This window comes from Carlito syrichta, unplaced genomic scaffold, assembly GCF_000164805.1.
Source record: "Carlito syrichta isolate Samal-C Ts95f unplaced genomic scaffold, Tarsius_syrichta-2.0.1 Scaffold314110, whole genome shotgun sequence".
NCBI lineage: Eukaryota > Metazoa > Chordata > Mammalia > Primates > Tarsiidae > Carlito > Carlito syrichta.
Window position 1 is genome coordinate 84821 of NW_007258206.1, and position 16378 is coordinate 101198.

Here is a 16378-nt window from a genome sequence, read left to right on the forward strand (position 1 = left end):
CGTTTGTATACCTAATCCTGAATTGTACCCCACATCTTTATATTAAAAAAAGAAAAATAAGTACACTTTTTATATAATAAAAAAAGAGAAATATTATGTATAATACATTAATCATATGCTAGTATATAGATTTTGCCTAATATTTAAAAACTATTTCTTCAAACAAGTGGATTTAAACTTCTTTCTAAAGACCAGAAATTTTATAGGTGTTCTGCTGCAAAAGAGATTTCACCTGTCCATTTATAGGACTACTTTCATATTTTTTGTTTTGTTTTTGAGTTGGGGACTCACACTGTCACCCAGCTTAGAATGGCATGATTACAGCTCACTTCAGCCTCCACCTAGATTCAGGTGATCCTTCTGCCTCAACCTTCCAAGTAGCTAGGACTACAGGTGTACACTGCCATGCCCAGCTAATTTTTTTTTTTTTTGAGAGGAAAGTTCAGACATGGAGTTAGCAAATACTTTTTCCCAGTCTGTGGGCTGTCTCCCTGCTCTATTCATGGTTTCTTTGGCTTTGCAGAAGCTTGTCAGTTTAATGAGGTCCCACTTGTCTATCTTCTCTCTTATGGCACATGCGTTTCGGTTTTGTTCGGGAATTGGATGCCAGTTCCAGTTTTCATAAAAGGGTGTCCTGCATTTTCTAAGGTTCTTATGGTTTGAAGTTTTACATTTAGGTCTCTGATCCATTTGGAGTTAATTTCTGTATATGGGAATAGACAAGGGTCTTGTTTGAATCTTCTGCATGTGGTCAGCCAGTTTTCCCAGCACCATTTACTGAATAGGTTCTCTTCTCCCCAGTGGTAGGTGGTGGAGGCTTTGTCAAAGATGAGTTGGTTGAAAAATTGAGGTTTTGCTTCTGGGATCTCAATTCTATTCCATTTGTCTATATGTCTGCTCCTGTACCAATACCAAGCTGTTTTGATTATTGTATCTTTATAGTAAAGTTTGAAGTCTGGTAAAGTGATACCTCCTGCTTCGTTTTTGTTTTTTTTGTTTTTTTTTTTTTGCTGAGGATTGTTCTGGCTATTCTTGGTCATTTGTGTTTCCATATGAATTCCAGTATTGTTTTTTCTAGCTCTGAGCAGAATCTTTCTGGTAATTTTATGGGTATTGCATTAAATCTGTAGATTGCCTTAGGTAAGATGGACAGCTTCACAATGTTGATTCTTCCAATCCATGAACATGGAATATTTTTCCACTTGTTTGTGTCATCTTTGATTTCTTTGACCAGTGTTTTGTAGTTTTCATTGTAAAGGTCTTTCACAGCCTAACATCTCGGATCTACAAGGGACTCAAATGTGCTGAAAAGAAAAAAATAACTCATTTATAAAATGGGCAAAAGATATGAACCGATACTTCTCAAAAGAAGACATCCAAGCAGCCAATAGACACATGAAGAAATGTTCAACCTCACTAATCATCAAGGAGATGCAAATTAAAACTACACTGAGATACCACCTAATTCCAGTCAGAATGGCCATTATCAATAACTCAAAAAATAACAGATGCTAGAGAGGATGTAGTGAAAAGGGAACACTGCTACACTGTTGGTGGGAGTGTAAACTAGTGCAGCCTCTGTGGAAAGCAGTGTGGTGATTCCTAAAAGCTCTAAATATCGACCTCCTATATGACCCCGCAGTCCCCCTACTGGGAATATACCCTGAAGAACTCAAATCACTCTATAAAAAAGAAACCTGTACACATATGTTTATCACAGCATTGTTCACAATAGCAAGAACCTGGAACCAACCATGCTGTCCATCAACAGAGGACTGGATTTTAAAAATGTGGTACATATACACGATGGAATACTACGCAGCCATAAAAAAGAACAAAATCATGAATTTTGCGGCAACCTGGAACTAGAGTCTATAATACTGAGTGATCTCTCACAGAAACAAAGATCTGAGTATCACATGTTCTCACTCATATAGTGGACCTTCAACATCTATCATAATACTATAAGAAAAGAATTAACAGTGGTGGGAAACTATGGGGGGGTAGGGAAGGGAGGTGGGATTAACAGTAGTCAATATCTGCCTGGGGACGGCAGATACCCCTTATCAACAAGGGTGCCTGAACGATGCACATTTGTATACCTAACCCTTAACTGTACCCCACAATTTTAAAATAAAAAATATGCTTAAAGAGAGGAGAGAGAGAGAGAGAGAGAGAGAGAGAGAAAAGGTCTCACTGTGTTCCTAGGCTAGTCTCAAGTTTCTGGGCTCAAGCAATCCTCCTACCTTGGCCTCCTGAAGTACTGGTATTACAGGTGTGAGTCACTACCCCTGGCCTTGGAATACCTTTATATTCTTACTCGGTTTCCAAACAAATAGGGCTGAAGTTTTTCTCTACCTATCTTTTTAGTATAGTTTCTAATTTATTTATCCTGAGATACTGTGACCTGTGTAAACGTGGTCTCATTGAAGTAGCAGAATACAAACACTGGTGAGTTTGATTGCTTGGGTCAGGATCCTGTCAGGGAGAGAAACTATGCAAGTATTTTTAACAGAGGATATTTAATATAAGAAATCGGTTACATAGATGTTAGAAGACTGGAAAAGCAAAAATAGGGAGATGCAGTAACCAGAGAGTACTAACTACAGTGAAGTTACTGCCTCTAGGGCTAAGGGTGTGTGTCACTAGAAGCTCAGTGCACTGGCCGAGAGCTTGCTGCCTCAGAAACAAGAAGGAACTACTTCTACAGACACAGAAGCTTCTCCTCCACTGGCCCTTCCAGCCCCTGCCACATCTCCTTTCTCAGGACCTAATGGGAAGACAACTGCTAGAAAACCCCTAGGAAATGTACTTTTTGGATTTCTAGCTTCAGTACTACAGTATAGAATATGTGAGTGTGAGACTCCAAGGCAATTCACCAGTGTATATCATCTCTGAAATAATATGATAATTGATAGAGTAGTGACTCATTTTATATTACTGACTTTATGTTAGGCTATTCCATATGAAACTGATGATACCTGACTGTTTTTTATTTGTCCCCCCACAACAAAAGCAATATCATATGGCTCACTTACAGATTCTACTAAATCTACCACTGCAAAGATGTTTGTTTAACCTCAGTCAGATAAACCTTACCTTCTCTGTTAAAAAAAAAAAAGTATGGTACACAGACTCATTAGGTAAAAGATTACCCATTGCCCTATATAACCCATTTTGCCCAATTTTTTTTTTTTTGGTTGACCCAAAAGCATTCACAGAAATGTTTACAAATCATATTTGGGTCACAGAATCCTTTAAGAATCAGAAGAAAACTATGGCCACTTCCCCCAGAAAAATTTACATTCGATTTTGTGTGCAATTTAAGGGCCCACAGGCCCCAAGTAAATAAACCTCAGAGTAATATTTTTAAAAGGCAGTGTTGGCAAAACACTTTATTTTGCACTATATTCATTATAAGCATGCCTACCTGAAATGAACATGCAACATACTGGACAAACACATACACATACAAACACACATACACTCATATATAGTATGGTATGGTGTGTGTATACACATACACACATACACACACCACTTTCAGGAGTTTATAATAGAAGAGAGATTCTTAGTACTTAAGCAGTGAATGCCATAGTTAGGGGGATGGATGGATGGACAGATAAACGGATGAATGAATGTACAGAGGGATGGATGGACAAATTCTCAGACATTTATTCATTTGAACAAACAAACTTGACCAAAGAGAAAATTGTGTATACAACTGCTATCTAAACAAAAACTTGTCTGAGCTAAGATTATTTTTAGTTTTCATCTTATATTGACTGGTTTTTAATTGTGCAGTCACTTTTAGCATAATAAACTTACAGAAACAAACTAAATGCCAGCACGATTCCTTCACTAGATATTTTAGGACTTGTCAGGTTGCACTGAGTCCAGACCATTATTCAGATCTAGAGCATTTTAGAATTTCTTATACTTTACACGTAATGTCATTGTCTTCCAGTTTTAATTAATATTGTTTGTAATAAGGAAAATCATAGTGGTCATGTTGTATAAACTCTCCTTGTTTAATTGTCCTTTATAGTCTAATCATGTACTCTTTCTATAATTTTCTAATATTTATCTGCAGTACCAGATAACAGAAGAAATGTGAGCAGAAATATGGGCCACAGGTGTGATACAAAGGGAAGATCCAGATTCAGGGTAGTTGGTACAGGTTTGTTCCTCACTTCTGTTAGTCTCTTAAGGAATACGAAAGCAAATTCACATCTGTTCAGCACCTGCTGTGCACAGCTGCTCTTCTAAATGCTTTATATTCATTACTTCCCTTGATTTTCACAGTGATCCAGGAGGTAATATGATGATGTCCCCATTTTATAGAAGAGGGCATCACCTCCGTATGATAGCTTGTGATCAAATCCATCTGGGTCTAGATTCCTTTTGGGGGACAAGAGTGGGGTCTCACTCTATCACCCAGGCTGGAGCACGGTGGCACAATCTTGGCTTATTGCAGCCTCGACCTCCCCATCCTTCCGCCTCAGCCTCCCACATAGCTGGGACTACAGGCAGGTGCCACTGTGTCTAGCTAATGATTGTTGTTTTTTTTATTTTTTGTAGAGATGAGGTCTCACTGTGTTGCCCAGGCTGGTCTCGAACTCCTGGTCTCAAGCAGTCCTCCTGCCTCAACCTCCTGAAGTGCTGAGATTGCAGAAATGAGCCAGCACACCTGGCCTAAATTCTTATTTTGGGTTATATCTAGGTCTTAAATCGCCTCTAGGCTCACAAGGTAAGTAGTGGAAAAAACACAGATGAAGGAAGAAGGTTTGGGTTGGAATTCTGATTCCATCAGCAATAGTTCCGTGACCTTTCATAAGTCATTTGATCTCTACAGACTATAGATACCTTCTTTTTAAAATGCTCTTCCAGAAATACAGGCAAGTTTTACTATATTGTAGTAAATTGCTAGATCACTATTTTATTGATAATAAGTTTTGTTTTCTGTGAACTTATGATCAGCCAGTGCTCACAGTCCATCAGTGCAATGAGCATATCAGTGACATAGGTAAAAGGTAAGACTGCCTTGCATAGTGGTGACAAGCTTCAGATCAGATGCCTCCTTTACTATTTACTGATTCTATGACTGTGGGCACTTTATCTCTCTGAATCTCATTTCCCTAATGGTACTTTTCCTGTTTCTTGTGGTGACTGAAATAGAACCTGTCCTATAGGAAGTTATGATTAAACAAGATGTAAGTTGTTAATATATTGCCTGACACCTTATATTATATAATAAATGGTAGTTGTTGTTATCTGTCTGACAAGGTTACAATAATAAAGCTGATACATATTAAGCACTATGTGGCAAGCACTGTCCCGAGCAATTAATACATGTATTAACTCATTAATCTTACCTGTGAATACTTTTACTGTATCCATTTATAGAAGAAGAAGCTGAAGCATGCTAAGGATAAGTAGTTTGCGCAAGATCATGCACCTAGTTTGTGGTGGATTATCAATGGAAGATTTTCCTCCAAGATATTCATGTTAAAAGATTAGGGGTGAACTCCCAAGTCACACTAGTCTTTCTTTGTCTTAGTGACTCATGGCTTTTCAGCCCTCATCTAAATGTTTCAGTGCTTTTTCTGGTTTTAGCCCAGGTCATTTAAGAAGCTGTTAACAAAATTATGAGAATACATTTGGAGCTGCTGAAAAAATTCTTAAATTTGTTTGAAAATATTGAATTGTTTCTCCTTTAATTTTTTTCTCTCAGTTTAAATAGAATGATTTCTTGTTGCCACGTAATGGTACTTGGGAAATAGATCCAAGTTTTCCTTCTTCAAGTCCTTCTTGGTTTCATACAAGGCATCATTCCTTTATGCCTGGCCTTTTATCGTCTTTGTCTTTTGCCTCTATTTGTTCCAATTTAATTCTTTGCACTCTGTCAAAAGTTCAACTATTGAAACTTCTTAGAAGAAGAAGGAGTTATGGAGAATCCTGCTATTTTTGTCTTCATAAGGTTTTTTCCCCCCACTTTTAACAGATTTATTGAGGGTATAATTTAGATAGCATACAGTAATCACCCAGTGTAAGTGTATAACTTGCAGAGTTTTGTAAATATATGTAGTTGTGCAACTATCATCACAGTTTAGTTTTAGAATGCTTTCATTGTGTCAAAAAGTTTCCAAAAGCCTATTTGTAGTCAGACCGTGTTATCACTCCCAAGCAGCCCTGATCTGCTTTCTAAGTCTTGCTTCCTCTAGAAATAGAATGTAAATAGAATCATACAAAAAGTAATCCTTTGTGTTACAGGAGTTTTTGACTTCGCTGTCAGCTTAGAACGGCAACCTCAGGTTCTTTTGCCATGACCTAGAAGATTAAGGAATGTAGGCACCAAAAGATGAGTGAAAGAAGGAGTTTATTAGCAACAAAGCTCTCCAGAAAAGAGAGGGAGCCCAAAATGTTTTACTAGTACTAGGAATTTGTGGTTTTATCTTATCTTTTCTGAGGGTGTTTCTCTCATTTACATCTCATCTGCCCCTTACTTCCTGAGGACCCTCCTAACTTGACCTTGGCTTATTATAATATCATTAACATAACATTTGCATTGCATTTCCCCATCCCCCCAGCAGGCTTTTCTGTGGTACTTATGGGTAATACTCAAGACGGAGTAGAAAGGCTGCACTAAAAAAAAGACCGAAAAAGTAACAGATGTTAGTATGCATGTACAGAAACTGAAACCCTTATCCATGTAGGTAGGAATTTAAAATGGTCAGTCACTTTGGAAACAATTTGCACAATTTTTATTGTGCATGAGGGTCCTTAACCAAAGTTACTCCATCTTGAGTATTACCCATAAGTACCACAGAAAAGTCCGCTGGAGGGAATGGGGAAACGCAATACAAATGCTATGTTAATGATATTATAATAAGCCAAGGTCAAGTTAGGATATTTAGTTAAGCTACTGTGCCTGCATTTAAATAGCAAAAAGTCCCTTTTAGCAGTACATCCTGGGTTGAGAAGATGCTCTTAACCACATTAACCACATTTTTAGCCAACAGTTATATAATGGGGTGGTACAGGGGGTATTCCCACAGGTGTTAAGTCTCCTCGAGACCCTCCCTCTCTGTCTACCCAATCAACTTCTGACTAGCTCCTCTCTCATTTGTATCTGTTTTTATTTAAGTGTTTTTAAGATTTATCCATGTTGGCTTATGTATCAGTAGTTGATTCTATTTTATTCATTTTCTATATGATTTGCCAGTAAGTGTCCATTGTAGGTATATGCCACATCTTTATTCTTTCAACAGTTGATAGACATTTGGACTGTTTTTAGTTTGGGGCTGTTACAAAGATTACTACTGTTTAAATTCACATTCAAATCTTTGTGTGGATGTATGTTTTCATTCCTCTTGGGAAGATAGCTAGGAGTAGAGTAGAGTTGCTGGGTCACAGCTTAAGAAACTGTCAAACTGTTTCCAAAGTGACAGACCATTTTAAATTCCTACCTACATGGATAAGGGTTTCAGTTTCTGTACATGCATACCAACATCTTATTTTTTGGTCTTTTTTTAGTGTGACCTATTCTATGCTTTTAACTTGGCATTTGTCTGACCAATGACAGTGTTGAACAACTTTTTATATAATTATTAGCTATCCATATATCTTCTTTAGTGAAGTGTTGGTTAAAATCTTTTGCCCATTGTATGATTGTGTTATTTGTCTTCTTAGTAGTGAACCATACTGTTCTTAATATATTTTGGATATGAGTCTTTTTACTAGATATATGATTTGCCAATATTTTATCAAAGTCTATGGCTTATCTTTTTCTTTTTCTTTTTTTTTTTTGAGTTGGGGTCTCACTCTGTCGCCAGACTGCAGTGCAGTGGCAGGCTCCTGGCCACCACAGCCTCGACCTGCTAGGTTCCGGCGATCCTTCCGCCTCAGCCTTCCAAGTAGCTGGAACTATAGGCACACGCTACTACACCCGGCTAATTTTTTGATTTATTGTAGAGATGAGGTCTTGCCAAGCTGCCCAGGCGGGTCTCGAACCTGCGGGCTCAGGCAATCCACTCACCTCAGCTTCCCAAAGCGCGGGATTACAGACTAAGCCACTGAGCCTGGCCTCTTTTTCTTAATAGTATCTTTTAAGTAAGATTTTCAACTTATCCAGATTTTCTTTTATGGATCGTGCTTTTGGTGTTGGTATTATAGCTAAGAAATCTAACCCAAAGCCTCAAAGATTTTCTCCCATCTTTCTTCTAAGTGTTTAATAATTCTAGCTCTTATATTTAGGTCTGTGATGCATATTGAAAGATTTTTGTGTATAATGTAGGGTAGGCGGTCTCAACATTTGTGTGTTTGTTTTTGCATATGGCATTATATTGTTCCAGCACCTTTTATTGAAAACACTTCATCTCCTGCCTTTACTTTGTCTGCTGCCCTCATTAAATTGCCTTGCTAATTTTATTGAAAACTAATTAACCCTATATTATGTATTGGTATATTTTTAGATTCTGTAAATTGTTCCATTGATGTTTCCTTATACTTGGGCCACACTGTGTTGATTATTGCAGCTGAAAGTCTTTAAAACAAGTTAATTCCACCAACTTTCTTCTTTTTGAAATTGTTTTGGCTATTCTATAGCTTTTACTTCTCTTTATTCTACAACTTTACTTCTCTTAATATACAGCTTTTTTTCCCCTCAAATTTATTTCTAAGTATTTTAATGTTATTGAGAGTGGAATTGAGTTCTTGATTTCATTTTCAGATTGATCATTACTAATATATAAAAATACAGTTGATTTTTATATAATTATATCCCTTTGCTTTACTTAAATCACTTAGTCTAGTAATTTCATTAGATTCCTTAATTTTTTTGCATACAAGGTCACATCACCTACATATTAGCTGTAGATTTTTTATACCTGCTCTTTATCAGGTTGAGGTAGTTTCCTTCTGTTCCTTATTTACTGAGAGGCTTTGTTAAAAAATCATTAATGGGCGTTTAATTTGTCAGTGAGTTTTCTGCATCTGTTAAGATCACCATGAGATGTTAATTTTGTTCTTTATTCTTTTAATATAGTGTATTACATTAATTGATACTTAATGTCAAACCAACCTTGCATTCCTGGGGTATAAAAACATGGTCATGATTGGGAGCATTTCCCTTGAAAACCACAACTAGACAAGGCTGCCCACTCTCATCCCTCCTGTTCAACATAGTGTTGGGAGTGCTAGCTAGAGCAATCAGACAAGAGAAGGAAATCACAGGTATCCAAATAGGAAAGGAAGAAATCAAGTTATCCCTCTTTGCTGGCAATATGATCCTATACCTCAAAAATCCAAAAGAATCATCAAAAACCTCCTTGCACTGATAAAGAACTTTGACAGAGTCTCAGGGTACAAAATCAATGTGCAAAAGATAGTCACATACTTACACACCAACAACAAACAGGCAGAGAACAAATAAAAAGCATAATCCTATTCAGAAGCTACACACACACAAAAAATACCTTGGCATCTTCTTAACCAGAGAAGTGAAAGATCCTTACAACAAAAACTACAAGACACTGCTCAAAGAAGTCAAAGATGATACAAACAAATGGAAAAATATTCCATGCTCATAGATTAGAAGAATCAACATTGTTAAGATGTTCATCCTACCAAAGGCAATCTACAGATTCAATGCAATATCCATTAAATTACCAACAGCATTCTTCTCACACCTGGAAACAACAAGCTAGAAATTCAGATGGAAACATAAATGACCACAAATAACCAAAACCATCCTTAGCAAAAGAAACAAAGCAGAAGTATCACACTTCCAGACTTCAAACTTTACTATAAGGCTACGATAATCAAAACAGCCTGGTATTGGTACAAGAATAGGCATATAGAACAATGGAACAAGATAGAGATTCCGGAAGCAAAACCTCAATTTCTCAACCAACTCACCTTTGACAAAGCCTCTACCGATATCCACTGGGGAGACCAGAACCTATTCAGTAAATGGTGCTGGGAAAACTGGCCGACCATATGCAGAAGAATGATACAGGAACCCCTACCTATCACCATATTAAAAAATCAACTCCAAATGGATCAAAGACCTAAACTAAAACCTCAAACTTTAAGAATCTTAAAAAAATGTGGGAGAGACACCTTTATGGAAATCAAACTAGGCAACCAGTTCCTGATCAAAACCCCCAAAGCCCATGCCGTAAGAGATAAGATAGACAAGGGGACCTCATCAAACTGACAAACTTCTGCAAAGTGAAAGAAACCATCCAGAAAGCAAGGAGACAGCCCACAGAATGGGAAAAAATATTTGCCAACTGCATATCTGACAAAGACCTAACATTCAGGATCTACAAAGAACTCAAACTTGCCAAAAGCAAAAAAAAAACAAACAGCCCCATTTAAAAATGGGCAAAAGACTTGAATAGACACTTCTCAAAAGAAGCCATATGAGCAGCCAGCAGACACATGAAAAAATGCACCGTTTCACTAATCATCAGAGAAATACAAATTAAAACCACATTGAGATACCACCTAACTCCAGTTAGAATGGCCATCATTAATAAAATGAAAACATCCAGTTTCAATGAGGTTGGCAAGGTTGGTGAGAATGCAAATGAGTTCAACCTCTATGGAAAACATTGTGGCGATTCTTAAAAGAACTAGAAATTGACCTTCCACACAAACTCAGTAGTCCCCCTTCTGGGAATATACCTGGAGGAACTTAAATCACTACACAAAAAAGATACCTACACATGCATGTTTAATGAAGCACTATTACATTAGCAAAAGCATGGCACCAACTGTGCTGCTCATTGAAACTGGACTGGATTTTAAAAATGTACATATACACAAATGGAATATTATATAATCATAAAGAAGAGCAAAACTACAGACTGCAGCAACTTGGATGGATTTAGAGCCTGTAATACTCAGTGATTTATCACAGAAACAAGGTAGTGAATACCACATGTTCTCACTCATAAGTGGACCCTGAATATTGACCGTAATGCTATAAGAAAGGGATTGGCAGTAACTAGAAACTGCCAGGAGAGGGAGGGGAAGGGCACATAACATCAGTAAGGGTACTTGATCTCAAACCAGGTGAAGTGGTGAAAGGGAGGCCCAGACTTTACCTGTACGATGAGTACTTGTATACCTCCTCCTGAATTGTACCCTACAACTTTGAAATAAAATTTTTTAAAAATATGGTCACAATATGTAATCTTTTTTTTTATTTTGCTAGATTTAGTTTACTAATATTTTGTTAAGAATTTTTGTCTCTGTGTTTATGGAGGATATTAGTCTAGAGTTTATTTCTAGTCTCTTCCTCTGGTTTTCATAACAGGATAATGCTGGACTCATTTTAAATGAGTTCCCTTCTCATCTATCTTTGAAATCGTTTCTATAGAATTGATTGTATTCTTTCTTAAATGTTTGATAGGATTCACCATGAAGCCATTGGGGCCTGGGTTGTTTTATTTTGTGTTGTTTTGTTTTGCCGGCAATATTTTAAATTGCAAATATTTGTAATAAATTAAAGGATATTCAGATTTTCTTTTTCTTCCTGAGCCCATTTTTATAATTTATGTTTTTCAAAGATTTCACCCATTTCATCTAAGTTGTGAATTTACTGACATAAAATTGTTCATGATATACTTTTAGTGTCCTTTTAATGTTAGTAGCATCTGTAATGATGCCCCCTCCTTCATGCCTGAAAATGGTCATTTGTATCTTCTTTTCTCTGTCTAACTACTATTACTGTAATTGTATTGATTTTTTTTCAAGGATGTACTGTTTACTTTTATTGATTTTACTCTTATGTTTCCTATTTCATTGATTCCTTCTCTTTTATTATTTCTTCTCTTTGTCTTACTTTGAATTTGGTCTGTTCCTCTTGATTGGGTTTTTGACATGGAGGCCTAGATTATTTATGTATTTCTAATACAGACATTTAAATCTACAAATTTTTTCTCTAAGCACTGCTTTAGCTGCATACCATATGTTTAGATTTCATTATTTCATTTTCATTGAGTTCAAGATATTTTTCTCTCCTACTTGCCTCCATTTTAACTTTTCCCAAAAGTATTGAATAATTGTCCTAGATTGAATCTCCATAGGATAAAAATTGTTTCTTTTAAACTTATGCTTTGTTTATGCCTAATAATTTTGGTAGGTCTAATCCTTTACAGATAATTTTTCTCTTTCTGTTTTTTGATACATAGCATGCATATTAGTCTTACTTTATTCACATGTGGAATTTGAAGCTCATAATTTATTGATCTAAAGAATGAAGTAGAATAATCCTTTTTTAAATTTTGCCAGTGAAATACCAAGCTGCAAGAAAAAATCCTGAAATGAATTAAAGTACAATATTTTAAGTAGTATTTCAAATGTTCAAAGCTTAGAGTTTGTGTATGTATGCATTTTTACCCAAGGTTAAATAATTAACTTTTCAAATATTTATGGCTTTCTTAAATCCTAGCCTAGAGCTAGCAAATAGTGTGTATGCTTCTTCTTCTTTTTTTTTTTTGAATTGGAGTTTCACTCGGTCGCCCAGACTGGAGTGCAGTGGCTGCTCCTGGCCACGGCAGCCTCGCCTGCTGGGCTCCAGCGATCCTTCCGTCTCAGCCTTCCGAGTAGCCAGAATTACAAGCGCACACTACCACGCCCAGCTAATTTTTTGATTTATTGTAGAGATGAGGTCTTACTGCCCAGGCAGGTCTCGAACCTGCGGGCTCAGGCAATCCACTCACCTCAGCCTCCCAAAGGCGCGGGATTACAGGCTGAGCCACCAGTTTGTATGCTGGTAAAGCTTCATAAGTGATCATTGCTCTACTTCCTACAGGGTAAGATGCATAATTGAAATATTTCCTGTGCTATTCCCAAGTTATTTAAAGAATCAATTTTGCCAATAAATACAAGAAAATAATAATAGGTCAATTTTTCCCTGTTATTTAAGCAAATTGAACATTTTCATTTCCATCTTTCAGAATTATTTTCTAAAACTAGTATGAAGAAATATACACAGAAAGTTTTTAAAACTTAAGAGGAAATATTACTTTGTAATTACATATATTACAGTCACAGCGTCAGTAAATTTATGCAAATGATTATTTATAAAATTTCAGGATTTTGAAAATTCATGGCATCTCAAAAACAGCATTTACCCAGAATTAGCATCTTAAACATTTGGATTAATATTCTGTTTAATATTATTTCCTCTTAGGCACTTAGATCATATGCTAGTAATTTAGGATTTGTTTTACTTCAAACTTTTTAAATTTTTTTCATACACTGAAGAAAATTATTTACTAGGCAAATTAACAGTGAAAATGAGATTTCAGTTGGTTCACCTGAAGATTCAAGTCATTTTCAAGAATGTAAGTAGCATTACTTGCATATATAAAATTAATGTATAGTTGAGCCTCATCTAACATAAATTGTAGTCTCTAAGAACCTTTTATAAGCAATCAGTTTATATTCTTATATACTTTGAAACCAATTAAACTGCTTTTACTTTCAAATATTGACTAGTATAAGTCACTAATTCATACTGGCTGTCCCTTCTCCTGCTGTCAGTCAGCTTTTTTGTATAGATTGTCAAATATATCCATGCATTGAATATCCCCTTCTTTAAATTTATTATGACTCCATTAAAGGTTTGTCTTTTCTTTTTCAATGTGGACCTTAAGGCCAAAGTAAGCAGGTGTTGCATAATACTGAGCTTAGCCATAATGGATCAAGAAGGATAGGGGGAAAATCAGTAAGGTACTTTCCTGTGGGAATACCCCATAATCTAGTGCCAAATTCATTGCCATTCATGAGGACAATAACCTTTGTTTTGCAGTATTTCGCAGGCAGTTTCTAAGATTTTTTTTTTTTAATTTCCTAGGGAAGATGAACTTTTCTCTATCTGCTGTGATCTATCACATTTATTTTTAGTTGTAGATTTCTTTTTATCAAAAATAGTTAAAAGACAGGTATAAAACTAACTATTTGAAAACTATTTACCTAAATTTTCTGTTCCACCTTCTTTAGTTAGTCTAAGAAAATGGTCTTTTTATCTATTACTGTAAATGCATATAACTGTTATGATTTTTCATATGTAATTATAATTACCCTTAAAGAAGAAAAATGTGTTTATATTACAATAAACATTTTTTTAATTCTTCAAATATACTGTTTTATTTTTCTGTATGAACATAAATCTCTTTTTCTATTTGTCATCACAGAGAAAAGTTGCCAGGCCTTGGAATTTATCTCACTGATAAACTTCAGCCAATTTAATAACTAGATGAGAGCAAGAAGAAATACTTATTTATATTTATATTTTTTAAAAATAAATTTTTCATGCTTTCACACAGACATTAAAGTAGTATACAAAGTATGCGAAGTTGTTACTTTTTTAAAATCTGTATTAGGAATCTAATAATTTGACTGTCCTCATTGATACACCCTTGTTCTCTCTCGTACCCCAAAATACTTCATGTATCTTAATTAGATAAATTATTTTATTTGTCTATATAGAACTGCATTTAGGTGATAGGAAAATTGTTTTTGGTATTTATTCAATGATTTGACATGTTTGGATCTATTTTCTCTGTTGTTCATGGATTCAGACAGACTATTGAATGTTTTAAGGTTGTTAATGTCATTCTGTTATTGTTACACTGCTAAAAAAAAAAAAAATAGGCAGCATACATGTGGAGAAACTGAATGGCCACAGAGACATGACTTCCAGGATGCTAACACAAAGGCAGCTTGCTAGCTAGTCATTCTGTAATAAAAAGCTTTAGTGCTTTGCTCTTAAATATGAATAAATAGAAAAAAACTACTGTTTATTGGTGGAAAGTATCAACTATGAACAAGAGAGACCAAAAGACATAATTACAGTGAGCAGAAGAAAAATTGCAAAAAGCAACTTATTTATCCTGAGATAAATAAGAAAAATTGTTGCTTCTCTAAAGCAAAAAGAGGATGCTGTGAAAAGGAAAATTGGAGAATAAGAAAAAGCTCTAAGAAATGTAAACTATAATATTGAATTTCTTCCATAAAAGAGTTGGAAGATATGCCCAAGTAAATTTTCCAGAAAATAAAAGGACAAAGATGGAAAATGAAAGAGAAAACACTTGGAAAGGCAACTCAGTAGTTATGTTGTTCAATGGAGGGTCGCCCCCGGGAAAAATTATTAAATAATATTAAAATCTGTCCTAGACCTAAAAGACCATGAATCTCCGAAGTGTACCTTGTGCAAGGATTTCAAGACCCAGTCCAAGGCCTATTATTATAAAATTCAAAAACATTGAGAATAAAGTTAATTTCCAAAAAGCTTTCAAAAAGACAGTGGTGTGGGTACATATGAAGAAATATGCTTCAGAGTGAATCCTGGTAGCAATTTTGCTATTTTATTTTTTTTTAAAAAGAAACAATACAAAAAATTCTGATGGGTTTTTCAACTTGGAGTGATATGCACAACTGTACTGCCAATGAGTTATGTCGCCTAGGACATGTTCAGATATATTAGGACAACAGAAACATATCTCTGGTACTCTCCGGGATGAAGTTTCTGAAAGCACACTCCAGCAGAGTGAGGGGGAGCTAATCAAGAATAAAGAAGGCATAGGGAAACAGGGGAGTGAAAAAAAGGATGCCAAGGGGCAACATTCAAGGATGACAGTTCTTTGTAAAAGTAGCTCATACCTGATAAAAACAGTGACATTTCTAGAAAAAAAATAAGGGGGTAGAGGGAACTGGTGAATTATGTGACACATTGAATGTTTAGAAAATAGTATTGGTTTTCGATAGGTCTGATGGAGCTTCTGGAAAATATCAGCACAAGTGCATAGACCATTAAGCAATTTTTTAAATAAAAGAGGCAATTGTAACTCTTGAGAAAATTAAATGTTGTGCACAAACAAAACTTGATGATTGTGTACCAGTGGGCTCTGCAGTAAACATTATTTCTACAGATGTACCAAAGTATTATTGGTACAACTGTACTATTATTTTAACTGAAAGTTGTTCGGTTTACTTTGAGAGAGTAGGAAAAGAGTAGTTTAAGAGCTAAAGCCTCATTTACCAAGCTAGACAAGTCAGTAATTCGTGCTTTAACAAATTGATAAATACAGAAATAGCAGAATAAGCATCTATTTTAAAATATAGAGGAAAGAACAAAGAACCATTTCAAAGAATCAAAAATGGGTGTATCAGGAATGGCAAGGAGTCACTGGTTTTCATTTTAAACTTTTAGTGTTTAGAACTCTTTAAAACTATTTCATGTGTCCCTCCTTTCTTAAAAATAAATTTTAATTACAAAAATGGGTATTTTAAATGTCAAGGAAATAAAATAATTATGGCCTGTCCTCAACTTTTTATGTTTTTGTCTTGTTATTCTCTA

General features: G+C 35.5%; 1 protein-coding gene across 1 annotated transcript in view; it reads left to right on the forward strand.

Moving 5' to 3' along the window:
• The window catches only part of LOC103273632 (threonylcarbamoyladenosine tRNA methylthiotransferase-like), a 235262-nt gene that overhangs the window by 52016 nt on the left and 166868 nt on the right, over nt 1-16378 (forward strand). The gene's annotated exons all lie outside the window — the stretch shown is intronic.